This window comes from Syngnathus typhle, linkage group LG1 (assembly GCF_033458585.1).
Source record: "Syngnathus typhle isolate RoL2023-S1 ecotype Sweden linkage group LG1, RoL_Styp_1.0, whole genome shotgun sequence".
NCBI lineage: Eukaryota > Metazoa > Chordata > Actinopteri > Syngnathiformes > Syngnathidae > Syngnathus > Syngnathus typhle.
In genome coordinates this window covers 15,012,926-15,024,676 of record NC_083738.1, presented here as the reverse complement: position 1 = coordinate 15,024,676, position 11,751 = coordinate 15,012,926, and positions in this window count along the sequence as shown.

Below are 11,751 nucleotides of genomic sequence, written 5' to 3'. Positions count from 1 at the left end.
TCATGTGGAGGCATACTTTCAAGGACCAAAATAAAATCAAAGAATTTAAAGTGTCACTCACCATTATCTCCGCTTTACCAAGCCATGGCCGTTTGGCGTAGCTATTGCTACAAGAATGATGACAGAGACAATGCAGTGTAATGGCACTTGTGATTCTACGATGGATATTGTTATCATTGGCACACAATTCTTGTCGGTGCGTTAATGGACATAATCTGGCAATGAAGCTTTGTGCTGCCCTTTTTTCTCACCACTAATGTGATTCTATTAAAACTAGCCACCACCACAGTTTTTAATGTGCATGCATCATTTTAAAATTCTATACTACCACTATTGACGGAGACACTTATTACCACCCCCATCAGTGTCAATAAAATTGTTAGTCTGTTAGTAATTTAAATCCCGAAACCTCAGAAATTATTTTTTGCCCTTATGCCAGATCAGGGGAAAGATGTCAAACAAAACCCAAATCATAGTGTATGTGTGAGTTAAAAACATAAACGCATTATAAAAGACCAGAAATGACTCTCCAGCACTTTCTTTTTGTTTGATTGAAAAAAAAAAATTGGGTCCATCATGAGGTGGCAGGTCAAATTCAGATGTCTTGTTTAATAATTCTTCTTTGTTCTTTTTCCTCTGCCAACTGTCATGCGGACACTTCTACCGTGCACTGACTCCCCACTATAGAAACAACTGTCACAAGGCAAATTTGCTTTGGTTCAGGATTATATTTATTATTATGGAATTATCGCTTCATTAAATCAAAAGCAGCATAATTATCCCGCATGAAACGAATGCATAATAAAGGCCCAAAACAAAAAAAAAAAAGTGAAGTGAAATATTGCAGTGGATTGTAGGAAATGAAGTCAGCAAGAGACATTATAGCACTACACATGACAGGGCAAGTTGGGCAAGGGAGACCACCTATTTTGCAACTCAGTCCAATTATCGTCCCCAAATCCCAACAGAGGTTGTACATTTTCTCCCCAAATTGCAACAATCATTAATCATGCCAAATACCAGTTTTAATGAATGTCTGCATCAGCGTAGTCGTGCCACCCTTTCGCCAGGCTGCAGCACTGCAGAAGCAGTGTATGAGTTCTACAATGATAATGATTAAACCCCCCAGATTCTAGCTTCATTGTGCCACGCGTTGTTGCTTAGAAAGCATATTTGTGCTTGGGAAAGAAATAAAGTCAACTAAGTCGCTCATGACAACAGATCTGCACAAAACACACAGCAACTCTCTCCTGTATCTCTATAAAAGTCTAGGAACCAGACCTTCTGTTGCCCCAAAGCCATCTTTATGAGCAAACTGGGAACGATTCCGTCTTGAGGGTGTTCAAGGAAACTTAGTCACTGTTGCACATAAAACCGTTTCTCTCTGTATTCATTCGTTGGTTTGATTCCAACGCGGTATTTCTGAACGCCGTCTGCCGCAGTATTCACAGCCTCTGAAAAGCATTGCTTTGCATCAAGTTGTTAAGCTGTCTTCAAGCTGTCCAGTTAGTGTGTGTATCTGTAAATGTGGCACATGCAGTAGACACATTTTCAAACAACGTGATGGCAAAGAGGCCATGAGTGAGTGAGATTCGGAAAGCATTTTCTAAATTTGAACAAATTGCGGTTGAAACAGCATTGCGTTTGATCTGCATGTGGAATTTTGCTTTACGGTCATTGTAGTACACTTAGAACTTTGAGATTCTATGCAATGTAATATAAATATAATTTATTATTATTCATATTATTATTATTATTGTAGTGAAAGTCATATGTAACCATTCGACACAAAGCAGCTCAGTGGCCTAGTGGTAGAGTGTCCACCCTGAGACTGGAAGGTTGTGGGTCCAAACCCCGGCCGGGTCATACCAAAGACTATAAAAATGGGACCCATTGCCTCCCTGCTTGGAACTCAGCATTAAGGGTTGGAATTAGGGGGTTAGATTACCAAATGATTCCCGAGCGCGGCACCGCTGCTGCTCACTGCTCACTGCTCCCCTCTCCCCCAGGGGATGATTAAAATCACACAGGGATGGGTTAAATGAAGAGGACGCATTTCACCACACCCAGATGTGTGTGTGACGATCATTGGGACTTTAACTTTGACTTTAATTTAACTTGATTGCGCTTCAGCTCAATTTTTTCAAAATTTGCTACTCATTAGCCCTCATTTTAAAATATTTTAGGCAGATTAAACAGAACTGAATTGCTACAAGATAGACCATATACATTACCTATTTTATTTTGCTCCCCGGAGTCTCAATAATGATGTAACCGCCTGTAGCGCCGGCCCCTTTAATTTTTAATCATTTGAATAAATATATTTCAATGGCAAGATTATGCAGTAGCGAGGAGGTCTTGCTCTCCATTGCTCAGCATAATCCACTGATGTACAGTCGGAAATAAAGTGCCCCTATTAAGGCTCAAATACTGCTTGGTAGAGAGCATTGTGGGGGGATTTTGATTTGCATCTTTTTTATGTATCAAATTGTGCCTGAGCTTTTATCTCCTGAATAATGTATTCCTTGCCCACATTCTGTGTTGTGTGACAAAAACAATGAGTTTTTTTCCCTACCACCCATTTATGCTTCAAGCATTTGTTGATTTGTTGCTTAGATATGGTTTTTTTTAGGACTGTCAGCGATGTCATGCTGATTGACTTAATGGGGTCTGACTTTTTGTTTAAGTGGTGGTATTTGTCTCTCAGTATAATATCCTGTCTTCTAATGCTCTAATACACGAGTTAGTCGAATCATATTGTCAAAGCGCAAAATCTGTCTGTTTAAATTGCTTGTTAGTTTATATTGCATGATTACAGCAGGTGTACTCAAGTTTTGTCCTCAAGAGCCCCTATATAGCCTCTTTTAGGTTTGGCCTTAGTACAACATACACACCGTGTAGGGTAGAAAAGAAACGACACGTAGCATTACACTTCAAAAACGACACGACCATAAACTCTTCCCCTGCCTCCTCCACCACATATTGTAACATGTTGCTAGTCCTCTGCTAGTGCGCCAGTGGAGGGTTGTTATGAAGTGCACCATTCAAGCTTGTGCAGCACTAAATCCCATGAGGACCTTCTCGTTATGGTAGCATAAAGCTCCATAAATATGCTCCTTGGCTTTGGAAACGTTGCAAGCTGTAGCTTTATTACAAGTGAGTCGGTGAGAGCGAGTTTCACAGTGACTTACTTCCTCCCCACCGTCCCCTATTGTTGTTGCGATTACTAATGCCTTCTGTTGTTGAACTTTCCAGGGGCATGACCTCAGACCGGACTACTTATTCTTCATGAGGTCACCACACGTATTCCCCAAGGCCTCTCTAGGACTCCTCAAAGTATTGTATGGTGGGGCTAAGTCGGAGTGGGAAGGCAACTTTTTCAAAAGCACTGGAGGATGAGGGTGCATTCGGTGATGAGTCTACTGTAATTGTTGGTTGTTGGATTATTATTATTATGGATTAGTATAATGGGAAAATATCACAGTACGAAAATGCTTCACCATATGCTTTCTGCATTATGCCACATTGGAGTAACTCATGTTGCATCATAATTTAACTGAATCATATCGTGTCAGAGTAGTTTAGTTATTGCCGTTTAGAATAATTGGTAGGGGGTCAAAATTCAAACCCTCAACCCTCGCTCACAGACTGAGCTACCGTCACCCCCAACTTTTTCTAAAATAGATTTTTATCTCTGACTAAAACAACACAATAATCAGCAGGATGATCCAGATGCAATACTGTGCCATGGCTTGTACATAAACATAAATCGTCTATAAGTGAGTCAGTAAAGATGTATTTGTGCTATAAGACACTGTGGCCGGAGTGAAGTTGTTCCCTTACAACACAATTCCATGATTTCTCTTTTATGTCGTGGAAAAAGAAAATCTGTCTTGTACGATTTGGACAACTTGGGCAAAACAACAAGCATGTCCAATTTCTTCCACCAGCTGCACTCTAAGCACGCACACACGCACGAACGCACACACACACACACACACACCTGTAGTTGAAGCAAAGCTGCGGGCAATCCATTCACTTTTGTTCAGCGATTTAAATAACATAGAGAACAATAAGTTGCACGCTTTCAACACGCACACACTGCTCTAGTTTCTGCATGAGCATAATCGCTTATTCTTTTATGCAGAGGACTGAACCCCCATTCAACACATTTTTTTGTCACAGCCTCTTATAAGGACTACAATAGCAGTTATTTACAGAACTCTTGTATTGTTTGATTTTACATGTCACTTTGTTACTGTTTGGATTTAGTGTTTTTGGTTACATCACTTCACTCAGGAAAATGGTAACTACATATGATCATTTAAACTCTTATGTTCCCAATGGACCATTTATTATCAAGATTGAGAATACCTTATTGTCCCCTTGGGGCAATTAGTTTGCAACAGCAGTTTAAGAAAAAAAAAAACATACATCACACATTTGCATTTATCAAAGAAATAGCCTTTGAAACCATGGACTTTTTGAATCTGTTGGTTCTACACCGTGGGACAGTGAACCGGCGCCCCGATGAAAGCAAAGAAAATTGTTATTTTTTATTCTTATACCATATTATATTATAAGAGGGTATTGGTAGTAAAAAACGAAGATACATTTTAATGGACAAAAAACTGGTTTTAGTATTTTCATTGGCAAATGTGTTTTGTTTGTCAACATGCAATAATGTCGCGTATTTGCACCGCTCTCATGCTAATCCTTGGCGGCGCCATTCCGGAACTGCACGCTGATCAACGCAACTTGTGCCCTTGTTACCGGCTGATTAGGGCGTGTATATAAACCCAGCAATCCCGTCAGTCACCTGATTCCCGTTTTCCTGTTTCGCTGTGTAGTGAAATGCCTGACTGTTTGGCCCGACCTTCTACCTGTCCCCGACCACGAGCTTGCTATGCCCAATCTGCTTTTTCACAGTTTTTAAATGTTGTCTTACTGTGAGCCTCTTGTTTGAAATGTGTGATCAAATGTGAGGTCTGTGGTGGTTGAATTCCTATTGTTCTACTTCAGTTGGTCAAATAATGAAGACTAGAAATTAAGGATGTGAAGCAGATATTGGTCTTTCTGAATAACGCTTGTCAGGATAAGTCGCGATGCCTACCAAATACACATTGGATGTTTTGTTCCCAAAAAGCTCATGTTGTGTAACAATGGAACATCACAGGCAAAGTAATAAGCCAACATTCACAACAGTGATATCGTTCTTTTTTTCCCCTTTCTTTTTTTTTACATCCATACTGTCTTCCTTTCATCCTGCAACTGTCTATATCACTTTTGTTTTCTCTGTCAAACGGAAATTACAATTTGTCATCTATTAACCACCACTATGTTTTTTTCCCCCGCTATGAGTCAAGCCCAAACGGATAGATACGTGGAACAGAAAAACCAATAGCATTAAAACGATGATGAAAATAAAAATAAGCTTAATAAATTGTATCTACAAAATATATATTAGTTTTTTTTTAACCTTATGTTCTTATTTTTTTAACATATTTATCTTTTTTCTCCCTTTTTGGGAGTTTGTTTTTCATTTAACATGTAAAATACATATTGAGTGCTCAACGTTTTTTGATTTTTTTTACCCAACTCAAGGCATTTCAAGGGCAAATATAATTGATATATCGATTTTTTTTTTCATATGCATTTTTGGTGTTCGTCCACTTTTGAATCCTGTACAGTTTGATAAGCAAGGCCCGTGAACTATAAGGGTAATCTTGGAAGATTGTGGAAATGCACTGAATGTTCTGTTCGAGTACATATCCACCAGTACTCTTTTTCTCTTTGACAAGCAGCAAAATAAGGCCGAAGTGGCCCTGAATGTGTATTCACTGATGTGCTTGGCTGAACAGGCGACTGCACACCTCTCTCATTGACTCCCTCTGCAAGTAATTCAATTGAACACGTTGAATAGGCAGAATGACTGCTGATGATGGTCAGCTATAGCCAACCCTCTCGTCCAAAAAAAGAAAAGAAAATTGCCCTGTGATGACCTTCAGCTCATCATCTTTCACTGTATTTGCTGTGTGCCACTGTGTGAAGCTTTAGGTTTTTTTTTTTTTTTCTTTCTTTCTTTTTTTCTTTTTTTCTTTCTTTTTTTCTTTCTTTTTTTCTTCCTTTTTTTCTTTCTTTTTTTCTTTCTTTTTTTCTTTCTTTTTTTCTTTCTTTCTTTCTTTCTTTCTTTCTTTCTTTCTTTCTTTCTTTCTTTCTTTCTTTCTTTCTTTCTTTCTTTCTTTCTTTCTTTCTTTCTTTCTTTCTTTCTTTCTTTAACTGAGGCACAATAGCGAATTGAAGAATTCGTTCAAGGCTATTCCAATCCAAATTTTTATTCTGAACAAGAAGGTTTATTTATTTATTTATTTATTTATTTATTTATTTATTTATTTATTTATTTATTTATTTATTTATTTATTTATTTATTTATTTATTTATTTATTTATTTATTTATTTATTTATTTATTTATTTATTTATTTATTTATTTATTTATTTATTTATTTATTTATTGTTGCTTCAAGTTTTTGCATGTCTTTAGAGGAGTATTATTGATTGACCGATGAAATTACAATGGAATTCGCTTTTGCTCCGTACTAAATTTTATTCTTTGCGGTGCATTAATTTAACTGTGTGATACTGGTTCAAACCGTCATGTGCTGTTTTTTTACACCACATGCCCCCCCAAAAATTCCACCAGCCATCACTGATGAATACTGTACCCCAACATACAAGAATCTGATATACTGTGATACCGACATTTTCCAAGTGGAGTGCTTTTGTTTTTCTAGAGTAAAGGGAGCAAGGAGCATGTACCGGCATCAGGGTGAAATAATTCAATGGTGGGTCCAATCATCACCAGCCAATAATATACGCCCATGGAGAGTTGTGTTAAGATCCAGGTCTCCTGTTTACAAAAACAGAGGATTTCAAAGGCCATACACTCTTGTATTTCTTATAGCTATCAGCCAAATTATCCTCCTTAGAGTGGAGGGTGTGGTGTGTGTGTGTGTGTGTAGGTGTGTGTGTGTGTTTGTGTGTGTGTGTGTGTGCGCGCGAGTGTGTTCATACGCCCCCTTAAAAGGCATCTGATGTCCGAGCAAGGTGGCTTAGGTCAGGCAGGTGGCCCGAGAGGTCCAAGTAGTCTCGCTGGACCCATTTCAAACAAAACAGCTTTATGGTGCTATGTTATCAGGGCATCACTAATGGTTATGATATGATCTGTCCAGCATCACATCACGTCTAATTAAATACTGCTGGAAAAATGTGGCGACGGAAGCTGCTGCTGCTCCCCCATTCTCGAAAGGCCTTGGCGGCCCGGTATGAATGAAGACTATTGTCTGAGTAACTAATTTCACTGGTGATCAAAGATCCTTTGTGGTCGCCACAAAAGGAAGTGGTCAGTGACCAGGACAGGCAGATATGTAGCTGTGGTTGGGAGATGGAGAGCGTAATCAGTCTTCTTACTGATAGCAATGAGCAAGCCACTTCTCATTGAGACAGAGACTAACCTTTTCAATACAAAACAAAGCTCAGACAAAAGGCAATTCTTCTTGTGTGGAAAGTCCTGCCTGCCGGACAGGAAGAATCCATCCCCAAGAGTCTTCATAATTTCTACCAACTTTCTTCTTCATCGCCTAATAAGTCATCCTTAGTTACCCTTTCCAAGCACACAGACTGGAGCGACGCTGTAGGAGTGACAAAGTGTTGTAATCACTTACTGGTCCAAACTCGATAGAGTTTCAGTGGAGAAGCTGTGCAGTTGAAGTGTGAGGTCTCATGCAAGGCCAGAATGTTTTTCAGGGGTCGCTTTGATTCGCATCCAGAAGGGATGACAGTGTAAGGTAGAAAATAGGATGGCTGAAGAAAACTAAACTCTAGTGTCTCTTGGGCTATTGCTGATATTATTATCCCAACTGCAGCTTAAGTTGTTGGCTATAGTAGATAGCTTGGTTCTCCATTTGAAAATAGGCTTAGGTTGCTGGGTAACAAGCATTTAGATGTACAATTCATTGTTTTTTTCCTCCTGAAACTGTATTGTTTACCATTTCTGTGATAATTAGACAGTTAAAATGTACAAATGGTAAATGTTCTAATTTAAAAAAAAAAAAAAAGGGAATTTAGCGAGTGGGACAAGAAAATTCGTTTGCAGAAAGGCTCTTTAATTCTGAGCCTTTCATATCGCGCTAAGATGGCAGCGGTATCTCTTTCAAGTCACCAGGCGGACTGTTCTTCTGAGGTGAGTTGGGTTGCCGGGTAATCGTTTAAAGTGCAGGGCTGAAGGAGTCTTCAAAGAAATGGCTGATGTGCTTAAAAGTGGAGGAATCTCTCATCCGCTCAGGATTTAGTGCTTGCCAGTAAATCTCCGCTAATTAATACTCTTCGGTATTTTTCTTTGTGATATGGGCTGAAAGAACTAAGAATTGGATGGGTTTTGGGAGGAGAAAATTATTACATTCAAAACTGATTATGATATAATGCATAAATTAGTTGTCCTCGATTAACACTACCAATGGCTTCCGTTGACCAAAAGTCGTGCACTCAATGTCAAACATGCTGTCACTTAAATCTGCAGTGAACAGCCACCAGCATTGAATAGAAGTTGCTGTTTTTTGTGAGGAAGGAGCAGCTGCAAATTCTTTTGAAAGAATGAGGCCACCAAAGAGGCAGAGATCAGTGATTTGAGTAAGAGGGGTTGGTATCATACTTGCTAACTTTGGGTTGTGAAAAATAGGGAGATCTTTTTTCATTGGCATGAAAAATAGGGAGATTTTCATTTATTTTTTCAGTGTATCGGCCAACGATTTCTTTGACTGCGGGGGAGGAGGGGCGAGATGTTATTTGTCAACCGGTTTCTTGTATTATATGATACGTACTTGCCAACTTTGGGTAGTGAAATATGGAGAGTTTATTTTTTTATTGGGATTTCAGCGGGATGCAACCACTGGTCTGAGGCCCGGTAACAGTCTGCGGACCACTCGGTAATAGGCCGTAGAGAAATTCTTAAAAATAACTCACAGACTAACATTAAGAGTATAAATACCCCAATTGAATATCATCACCACTGCAAGAAATTAACAATGACCATGAACCATGAAAAAAAAGTTTGGGGACCACGGCCGTACTATATCATCTTCCTTACACACCGCTTCACTCTTACTGAAATTACTACTTCAGATATTAGTGTATATATGGATGTAGATTTCTTATTACTGTATTTTCCGGACTATAAGGCGCACCTAAAAACCTGTAATTTTCTCAAAAGCCGACAGTGCGCCTTATAGTCCGGTGCGCCTTATATATGGACCAAATTCCTAAATTTAAACTGGCCCGAAGCATTATGTCATGAAATCAATCATAAGTAAATGAATCATGAATCAAAAAGACTATGGATCATTTTTTGGTGATTTGTTACGTCTGAAGTTGAAATAAAAAAGATAAAATGGAGAATGATTTGATTTGGATTAAAAATCTGAGATGATGCATTAATGGTGCGCCTTATAGTCCGGTGCGCCTTATATAAGGACAAAGTTTTAAATGGGCCATTCATTGAAGGTGCGCCTTATAGTCCGGTGCGCCTTATAGTCCGGAAAATACGGTATATGTTTCAGAAAATACGTATGAACACTTTGAACACTACAGCAAAATGCTGAAAAACTGCTGATGTGCTGTTTAATTTTAGGTAGCAATGTGCAGAAAACATGCAACGAACTAGCAGCAGAACCTTTATGTAACATTAAACACTCACATCCATCTCCAGGTTCTTTTCTTCATCCTCTTGTTTGTTTTAATTTTAATTTTATTTTTTTGCGTGCCCTGATCGTTAAGTTTGCTTCAATTCATTTTTGTTTTGATTTACGTATCCGCGAAACCCCACGTTTTATTGCAATGGCGTTTTCAGAGTACTGTCGTTGATGCAGACCAATATCAGCTGTCCGGGTGGAGCACAAGAGCAGGGGAGGGGAGCAGGTCGCACGGAGGGAAACGCTGAGCAGGAAGGAGGAGTTTTGTTGCGTCACATTGCCCAGAACAATTACTTCATTGTAAAATCATGATATTAGTGGGAGAAATCACAAATCCAGGTTGGATTTTTAGTATTTGGGGTCTAATTCAAAAGATCCTATCTATTCTGTATTGAAGAAATGCCAAGCTGCAGCAGGCTTTGCTTGTGCTTGTCCCGGTCGTAAATAAATCACCCTAATTGTTCTCTGATTCCCCCTCTTAACACGTGATAATTGAAACATTAATAGGACCTTAATAGGATGTGTGTCCTGGTAACCTTTGATATAAATCTCACTGTAATGGGGGGGGGGGGGGGGTATTCTCCATGACCATTGTGAATCAGGAACGATTAAATGTGTTCGAACAAGCACCATTTTGCATCATCATACTTCCTTGGATGACTCGATAAGTTGACCTCAGGCCTTAATCATGGTGGAAAGGTTGCACTCATTAGAGAAATGTATACAAAATTAAAGTAAATGCAACAAAATTTACAAAATGTGAAACACTGACCAACTTCTAAACAAACTCAGTGGAAGCTTGTCCCATCAGAAACATAAATGGGGCAAATTCTGTGTGGGTAAGTTAATTTTCCAGCCACTGATGATAAGATTTTTCTTGAATGCACATGTTTCCCTTTAGAAGGAGTCAGTGCTATATATCAGTTTGTTCTGTCTACTTGGGAGTCCAACCCCTCCAGTGGTAATCCATCTGTGCGGTCCAACGGTGCCTGCAACTTAGCTGGAAGAAACAAGATCCTCTTTATGGATTTAATGGCCACGTTATGGCAAGAGGGCTTTCAGACCAGCATTCATGTTGGCTCCACCAGAGGCTATATAGAGGCAATGGCAAATTAATTAGAGAAATGAAGACAGCCTCTTATCAGACAGGGTAGCTGCCTGTTTCCTGTTCCTCACTCTCCTTCCTCCCTCATTCATTTACTAGCCCTGGAATCCTTTTCTTCATATACGATATATCCTTATAAGCTTGCTCGCTCACTTGCTCCATGTGTGGGAGAGAGGTGAAACTTGGAGCGTTTATTGAGTGGGAGCATTATAGGAAAGGTAGCAGACTCCACCACCCTTCCACTCAAAGTCAACAAATAAATCAATAGTGTACACGAGTCATTAATGACATCATACTGCTGGCTGAGAAGGAGCATGAGACTCAACGCAACGCTGGCCTTTATAGTTACTGTGTTGTTTTTGTCACAAAAATGGCACCTTGTGACCCACTCAGAGAAATAAAAAGAACACTTCCCACTAGAAATAGACACATGCAAGCGCTCGCCTCACTGGTTGGGATTTTCCCCCAAAGGTCCGTGAAGGAAATAATGGGAAATGGCAAAAGCGAGTGCTGTGAATATTAATGGTGAGTTGTGGAGCCAGCGCTGACTCCAGCTGTTAATTTCCATTTTATTATTAAAATAAAGAATGGCCCTATCTTGTTGCTGTTTTCAAAGTGGCACACGTTCACGCCATGTTATATCACATTGTCGATCAATTTTACCAGGATAATGATCAGTTTGAAAATAGGTGCAAGATTGATACTGGAATTGTTTACATTTCAGAACTTGTTTAGCTGGAACCTTAACATGCAAAATATGAAAAGGTTGATAAAAAATTATTGCATTACATTCCTTTCTATAAGAATGAAGTGTATGTAGCCCATCACCATATACTATGTCACTATTGTTTATGCCTTTTTTAATTGACTTTTTACAAACCACCTACGGCAATTATGTTTTT